A 9,281-nucleotide genomic window follows, 5' to 3' on the forward strand; every position below is an offset into this window, starting at 1 on the left:
TGTAAATATTTGTTTCATCTAAGTTATAGTTCTGTCGCCGTTTATGCTCCTGTTAACGGCAACGTTGTTTTTGGCTTCCACGTTTGTCCAAGAACCATGGTTGTGATGGGGTAGCTTTCCAGCTAGTGGTCACTTTTCAGGGGCTAACTCATTTATTGCTGTGTCTAACCAAATGTGGTAATTCACAGTGGCTAAATCAAGATCTTTTGAGAAGTTGGGCTTGGATGAGGCTAGGATTGAGCCTATCTTGTGCATGGGTGGCTTTTCCTGGCCAGGTGAGAAGTAGTATCCAACTTAGTTTTGGTCTGTATACTAAAGCCAAACATGACAGTCATGTGGTCGGACCAAGTGAGAAGTAATGAAGCCTTGGGAGAAAGAAAGGGATTGTCTGAAATATTCCATCTAACAGGTGGCCAGCCAGGTGATTAGGAACATCAACCAGTTGAACTAGGCCTAGACCGGTCATCATATTGATAAATAATTCAGAGTCTTAACCCAGAGAATTCTCAAAATGAAAATGATGGTCTCCGAGGACTGCGTAGTCCGCTAAGTTACCTTTGGATTCCAAAGATGACTAAAAACATGAATAAAGCTTCATAAAGTAGAGGTCCTTCACTTAGATTATCATCTGCGAACCTGTCAGAGATGGTCTCACCTATTGCTGGCACACTTCATGGATGCTAATTCTCACCTGAAGCCTATGGCTGATAATGCTGAGTCCCGGAGGAAAACTCACAGACTGCTACTGCAGCATATCTTTGCCCTTCATGAGGAACACTGTCATTGTGCCTCCACTGACAGTGAAAGTCCTTGATGTCATCAAGGTATTCCGTGCATCTTTGCTCCTGACGAAACTCTTGACTGCAAGTGTTTTGTTTCCATGCTCTTACAGTATTACACATAAAAGTAGACGTTTGGGCGTTAGGTTCTAGATGACTGAAATGTTAATTTTATTCACATTATTCATAACATGCATCCTTGCTATCTGTTATAATATTCTGTGTAGTTGTTTTAGATGTACTGAGAAAGAGGTTGTTCCTGTAGTAATAAATACTTTTAAATTACAAGTGTTCATTCTTCTTAGTGCAGTGTGTGTGATGCTGTGAATAATGAAATAAGATTTGTTTCTGCTTCCACAGTGCCCTTGATCCTTTTTTGAGATTGTCAGTAACCCAAAATCAATACTTCTATCCCAATTATACATTGAATAGTGTTTTGTGGGGCTACAATAACCTGTCTTTCACATTCATTGCAGGTTCATTGAACCAAGTTCACCCTTGTCTCCCATGGGTTAAAAAGCATACCTTGTAGTCGTAATTTACGCAGAAATTTGATTATGCTGAACTCCGGCTATAATGATGGGTTAAATGAATCTGGTGTAGTCCTATCACAGACACCATACTCTGGATGAACAATGCTTATTGAAATAAAATGTCGGGAATTTTTCATGAGTAAAGCATGCACATACCAGGAATTTCTTTCACACTTATGGATCAATACCATGATGTTTTGCCTCAATAAATTCTCTTTCAAACCATTACAAATCATTACATACCACTGAAAATATTATCACAATCTTTGCTCTCTTTTATGGGGCATTATCCCCCCCATGTCAGTTCGTATAGATCCATAATGGTACTGCAAGTATTTGTCTCCCTCTTCTGATTGTAAATAAAGAGCTTTAATTTGTTCTTGTATTTTTCTGCAATGCTCCATTTAATCAAATATCGATCATTGTGTCAACCATTGCACTATAATTATATTTTCAATTTGTGAAAAGAATTAGGTTGTATCTTGAATTAATCCCACTTCAATTCAAAGTCTCATAAAATGAAATACTTCATGCAAGGTTTATTTATTTTGCTAAGTAGTCTGTTTTGATTTCCATGATTCTTGGAAAGTTGTTGTTTCTGTCTTTTATAGTTCTTGTCATAATTCTTAAGAAAAAATATTAAAAGAAATAATAAACTTTGACTTACATTTAAACCAAATTAATTGTCTCCAGTGCTCTATCCACCTTGTTTAGAGCTGTAGTCTCGTTTTAGATATAATTCCTCCACAATTTGAAATCTGAATTTGCTGGCTTACTTGAACTCATCACAGTGCTAGGTTGTGAGGAAATTCATTGAAGTGTTTTGTTACACATTACCTTTGATTTTTGTTACCAATGCCAGATTTGTTTTCTTTAATGCATATGTTGCATTTCCATATTGCCTGTACTACTTGTCGCTTCCTACAAGGAGGCACACAGAATAGTGTTATAATTTGATGCCTTTTCTCTTTCTTAGATAAACTATTATTGCTTCCCTGATGATATTGTCGACGGTACCACAGTTTAGACCTGGAAAGGGATGTTCCCATAGTTTGAAAGCCCTTCTTAACCATACATTTTACTGCCAAAAAAACTATCATGTTTGATATCAAAACCCTCTTGCTGTGAAATAGTTCCATATACATTAACCACATCACAACTAAACAAGATGATTGATGAAGAAATAGTTCATGTTTCAAATTTTGATTATAAAAATGGCAGTGCTGTTTGATTAGGTTGCAACGAATTTCTGAAGATTCAGCAGAAAGTGATAAATGGATTTTGCAAAAGTTGTAAATACAGAGTCAAAACCTGAATGAATGGGCCTCATTGAGGGGTATGGTCGATCTTCGATTATAAAAGTGTTTTTTAGGGTTATTCTGTTTAAAATTCCCTTCAGTTTGTTCATCTACCTTTCTTCTACTTCATTTGTCAATAACCGAATAGGCAACTTGATCTCCAGGTTAGGGTAATTCTATAATTATATGTAACCACCCATGTGTAGAAGTTCCCCAGTTTTTCATGCATATCATTGCTTATCCGTTTCATTTCAAAAAACTTTATTCGATTGTTTATAAAACATCATGAAAGTATACAAGATAAAATGGGAATAAAATTAGATAAAATAGAGTGTTCATGATTATTACAACAGGGGTGATACATAACATAACCTTAATGATAGGCAGGGCAAAAAACTAGCGGCAATAGTGGTAGAATGCATGTTACAGAAAAACCATACTTTTCCTCACAGAAATAGATTTTAAAATAAAAGTTGCGGTAAAAAAACATAGGTCAGGGGTGGCAAGTGAGAATAATAATTTCATAGCATGTCCGGTATTGGGCACTGAATACTTCTTGAACAAAGGTTTAAGATAAAAAATACGCAGGGGTTTGTATAAGGGACACATTAACAAAAAATGCAGTGTACTTTGCTTGGTGGATCCATCACAAGGGCAAGGGGTGGCCGTGTGGTTTTTCATCGTTGGAAACGCCACCAAATTGTGTACAATACCAAGTCTGAATCTTGAAAGCACAAATTGGTGAGACCGTCTGCTAATAACTTTTAGATACATAGGAAGACCAAGTCCTTCATCTTTATTGGAGAGATAAAAGGCGTGAGTTGAGTAGTCTCTAGTTTCTACTTTACGTTTGTTGAGTTTTGCCCTTATAAATTCACCTTTAACCTCTTGTTTAGATAAGGTAGTTACGCTTGTAGGGTCTATGCATACATCCATGTCAAAAAGTTCGTCAAAGGTTGAAATCACATACTTTAACCATAGGATTTTGTAAACGTTGTCTAAGTGCATACAATCTTTGATTATTTCCTTGGTAAAGCTGGTTTCTTCCTTTGTCCATATTGATCTCCAAACCAATAGTGGTTTTACACCAATTAGATCGGTTAAATAGTCCATTCCCAGTTCTTTATGGGTTAGATGAGGTAGACGCCGAGTGTGGAAGGCAGAGTAGACGTTTTAAAAATATGTTTTCCTGCGTTTGCAAGTCCCTTGCTTATCCATAATAATCACTGTATTGTCCTTGGTGCAAACTGAGGATCATTTTGTAACCTTCTTAATGGATTTCGTTCTGTTTTCTTAAGGGTTCATGCCCCTTGCTTGTGGTTGAAATACAATCTTTACCAAGTCTCATTCCCATTGTGTAATGTAGGTGAGTTTTAAATGCCCAGCTGCAATTTTGCATTGTGGAATAAGCAGTTTGGTAGAAACAGAGTCAGCGTGGCTACAGATGTTTCAATTGAATATAATATTGAACGTATGCCCAAATGTTAGCAATGACCACTAACTGGCTAACTAAAATCCACAGAATCATTACACACAAGGACATTCTTTCCTTGAGATGATTTTGGCTGTCCATTATAGTAAAATGACTGACTAAACTCTCCTTCTAATAGAAGGTTTGAGAAAAATCTTAAGTAAATTAAAGACACTTAAAGTGGGGAGCAGGGTGGCTGGAGGAAGCAATAAAGTAATAGAAATCTGGTATTTAATGGGATGGCGTGTAAGAGTCAAAAAGACACACTCAATAATGCTTTATAACCTACAACAGCAATACAAAGAGCCTCTGTACACTATAATTAATCACCAGCTACCGCTACACAAATGGTTGTGGGAATTTATTTATAGCTTACCAATATTACATCTAGGTTGATTAGATGCTTAAATCATCCTTTTAGAATTCAGTGCTGACCCAAAGATCTATGGCATCATTATTTAATGAGTCACAGATGTTGCAGGGTAACTTTGGGCCAACAAGATAAGTGAGTACAGTAGTCTTCCGCCAATTAGTTGTGCTATTTCTGATCTTCTTGCAAGAATGGGGAGAGTATTGCCCACTTTAAGATACAAAAAAAAAATATTCTACAATTTCAAAAATATCAATCTTAGCTCTAGTACCACGGTCTACAATATGAAGATTGCAGCTTTGCACAATGTGTTTTAATATATATTTTTAAGATTTATCCTCACATATAAAGGTCACAGATGGGACAAAATTGTCTACAGAGGTCCTATCAAAGACCCTTACCCAGGCATGGGTGCAAGATCATACGGTTGGGTGATGTTACAGGCAGAAAGCAAAGGTGAATACTGCTTAGAAGAAATACACAAGCATTGGCATTGCCAACAGGTCTGACTTATGAATGAACTGTCAAGCCAGACATAAATATCGATATGCGTTTTCTGCCCTCATCCCATCCGTGCTCCTGCCTGAGTGAAATGCCATAAATTATCTAGTTATCTAAAATAATTTAATAGCATTGCAATTCCATGTGTGTGCTCCTAAAAGTTCAAGCTCAGGCAGCTGGATAAATACACAAAATTATCACAGCTATTTGAATGGCAATCACTTTTCTTTTGTGGAAGCACACAACATCTGCCTAATCAAAACAGGTACTCCTGTCTCCCAACATGTGGGTGGAGCCAAAACCCCTCTCCTGGTGATAATTAGTTGTCTGGCGATGGCTCCACTGTCAATCCAGAACATAAAAACCAACACAATGCACAACTATCACCTTTATTTTAATGAAATGTATAACTTAAGTGAATTATTATTTAAAGGGTTACATGTATGGGTAATCTAAAGGTGATGGATGAAACGCATACATAAAATTAATATTGGTTCAAATTAAAATTATGAGACTTCCATCTAAACAAATTAGCTTAGCCAGTCTCTGCACCCAGATGTCACTGCATTCCTTTAAAATAATTTCATATGAAAGGATACTTAATGTCGAGTTTATTCAAGATTACTGAGTTAGGTTTGCAGTGGCAGCATGATTTACTGTATTAACGTTGACTTAATTTGAAGATATAAAACGTGAAATCTAATATTCACTTCAAATCAAATTAAACAGGAGGTTGTTGGCCATTTTTGTGTGATAAAATGGCATTCTTTAGAGTTGAACATCATCAAGATGACAGAAAAAGGGTTACATTTTGATTCGAAACTCGAGATAGAATTGAAACTCTAAAAAAAAACTAGTTAATATACAAGACTGTGATGAAAACCGGTGTCTTTAAAGGACTGGAGTTAAAGAGACCTGGCTTGGCATAAGTGCCCAATCTGAATTCAGTATTTTGCTTTGATGGTGTGAATTATCACACTGGAGGTGCTCAATATCTCAGCACTGTCTTATCCACTGATTATATTTTGTTGTAAGCATCATGAGCTACACATGCATGTTTTTAGAATAGTATAAGTTAATTGGCAATGTTCTAGCTTTAAGATGACACAGTTTCACACCATCTGTTCTGATATGAAAACCCACAAACTTAAGCAATAAGAGATGAGCTACAAAGATGTAACCAGAGCATCCCAGGATGGGTCAGTGTTTTCCTGAGGGGTGTTATTCAAACATAGACTGGTAGAATTAGAATGTGCTCTGCCATCGGATAGCTTACTCAACAGAGGAGGGTCTGTCGGACTAATGACATCCGACTGCCAGCCGTGTGTATAGCGGATAGTTTGATGGGTTTTGTTTCTGTCCATCAACACTAGGAAAACCTGCTGTACGAGACAGAAAAAAAGAAATATGACTTCCACGCTTTGTGAGAAATTTCCCCAGTAGTGGAGGTCATTAGTTTTTTATTTTTTAGGAAACAAACTCCTGCTTTTTGTGAGATCAGTTTTGAAAAATGAAAAAGTCCGGAGTGTAGCCAGCTGAAAGACTGCAGCCATCAACCAAACTTGCCCTGCCTTAAGATTAACCATGATGGTGGTTCCTCTGATAGCACAGCGATCACCACTGGGCCAGTAGTGATCTCCAAATATAGCAGGTGGCATTCCATCAGGGGCGGCGGACATATGTCCTCTGCCACCCTAGCGGACAGTGACTTCCTGCTAAACTTTAAACCAAGCCCTTAGTGTGGAGGATGGTTGTCACTGCATTTAGGGTGTCAGTGACTGCAATGCGTTTGGAAGATTCACCATGTTTTTTGACTACGTATTGTCATATAATATACTAAATAGACTGTGATGCTCTGTCAAGAAGCAGTACTTGTGTTTTAAAATGCCAATGTTCATGTGATCTCCCATTAAATATTCACTTAACTGATTGTATGCAAATTATTTGCAAGATTTGATCATTTAAAAAAAAATGTAACACCTCACTCACTAAGAGGTATGCTTCGTCCTCTGGGTTGCTCTTAAGCAAGCACCATCTTGATGCTAAACAGGCTCATCCAGATCTATTGAGTGTTTTTATGTCAAGATTTAATGTGGATTTGAACTTTGATCTCAGTCACAACCTATAAAAATTGTATTAGGTTACGTAAAGCATACTCATTTTATTAATGATAATATTGGACTCTATCCTGTACAAGTTGTAAATTAAAGGAGAGAGGGAATTAAGTAGTGATTATGACACCATCCTCACAATCCTGCTCAGTCTACATGCACCAGCCCTGATTCGATGACTAAATAGTCCATGGGCTTTCCTCAGAATAATTGCATGATACCCTGTATATATTATCGCGTATTCTTTATACACTCTTAGTGCGATACTATGGTAATTGCCCAACTTAACCTTTCTTACTAGATATCCCTATTATGAACCATGTGTAATGGTGTCATTTAGAATCAGGAAATGTATCATAATCATAATTATAATTGATTTATTAGAGCTTACAATGCTCAGTTACATACTCTTTCTAATTCTAGTCTTAATTGAACTGTAAATTCTTGGGAAAAAAACCTTCCTTCATGCAAAGGAGTAACGTACCTAAAATTAAGACATTATAATTTCCTCTGCACATTCTATTTTCACAGTGAAAAATAATCAGTGAGATTAATTTTGCAAAAGGGAGAATGTGCAAAGCATTTGAGGGTAACCCAGCATCAGCAAGATGATGGAAAATGTTTCCTGAGCATCACCACAGAGCAAATTTTGCTTCACCGCTGTTGCTATCAAGTCACCGCTTCTTTCCTGGTATCTATGAATGGTGAGTGGAACTGGGAGGGGTAAGATGTGAACCTAATTTTTCTCTACCGCCCACGCAGGAAGCATTATTCTTGAGCTAGCAAAAAGGATCACATCCGTAAACTGATCAAATGTAGTGGTGACAATGTAAAGCAGAAATCTACACAGAGATAACTGGTGTATTTCTAAGGAAATGGAGATCAGGGAGAAAGGATAGTAAACAATTCTCATTTTCTTCTGTTTTCTATTGAAGTACAAGTTACTTACCTTCGGTAATGATGTATCTGTCACAGACATACATTAGTTATAGATTCCTTACCTTAGAATCACCCCCAGGTGTCAGACTGATTCTAAGAATTTTTTTCTTAGCAGTACCCCTGCGTGTCGGTAGGTGGCGTCGGTCGACTCCGCGTACATCGTCGGCATCGTGGTCGCAGGGATGATATCGCAATGTCTACTTAGACGCCACCCCAGCGCGCTGACGTCGGTTCTGGCAAGACTTTCCGTGCCAGAAGCGCAGAGCCATGCAAAACACTGACCACTGGTGCACATAACTAGGTCTCTGGAAGGGAGTCCCTATACCTAGAAATCAGTTCGCATGTATGTCTCTTACAGATACATCGTTACCGACGGTAAGTAACTTGTTCATCTGAAAGAGACCATTAATTATAGATTCCTTACCTTAGAATAGATACCCCAGCAATGCCAACCCGGACGTGGGTCTGTGAACTAAGTTCACACCAGAAAGTCCTGGTGACCAGAACGACTAAAAAAAGGTGCCTCTCCGGACTTGGCTATCCAGGCAATAATGTTTGGTGAACATGTGCAAGGATGCCCATGTGGCTGCTTGGCAGATATCAATGAGCGTGATTCCACATCCCAAACCAGTAGAGGCTGCGATTGCCCTGGTAGAAGGGGAGCACAGTTCCACTGGAGTTTCCTTTTTCACCAATGGATAGCAGATTTTAATGCATAGGATAATCCAACGAGAGATGGTGCATTTTTCAACGGCCCGACCTTTCTTGGCGCACTCATAACCCACAAGGACTTGATCGTCCACCTGGAAAGCTTTAGTGTGGTCAATGTAGAAGGACAACAAACGCTTTAGGTCCAGACAGTGGAGTCTCTCCTCCTCTCTGGAAGGGTGCGGAGGCAGAAAGAAGGTGGGCAAAGCAAGTGTCTGACCTATGTGGAAAGAGGTAACCACTTTGGGTAGAAAAGAGGGCCTAGTGCGAAGGACCACTTTCTCCAGATGGACTGCAAGAAAAGGAGGCTTTGGGTATAGAGCTTGAAGTTCACTCACCCTGTGAGCAGAGATGATGCTGAGCAGGAAGGCAGGCTTCAAAGTAAGAAGCCGAAGAGGACAGTTATGTAGTGGCTCGAAGGGAGGACACATAAGGTAAGTAAGGATGAGATTCAAGTCCCATTGGGGTATGACGAAAGGAGAAGAAGGAAAGAGATGAGCAATGCCCTTTAGAAATCTATTTACAATAGGACACTGGAAAAGAGAAGGCTGATCATTAAGGCAAAGAAAGG

The sequence above is a fragment of the Lissotriton vulgaris genome, chromosome 6 (genome assembly GCF_964263255.1).
Source record: "Lissotriton vulgaris chromosome 6, aLisVul1.2, whole genome shotgun sequence".
In the NCBI taxonomy this organism is placed as follows: Eukaryota; Metazoa; Chordata; class Amphibia; order Caudata; family Salamandridae; genus Lissotriton; species Lissotriton vulgaris.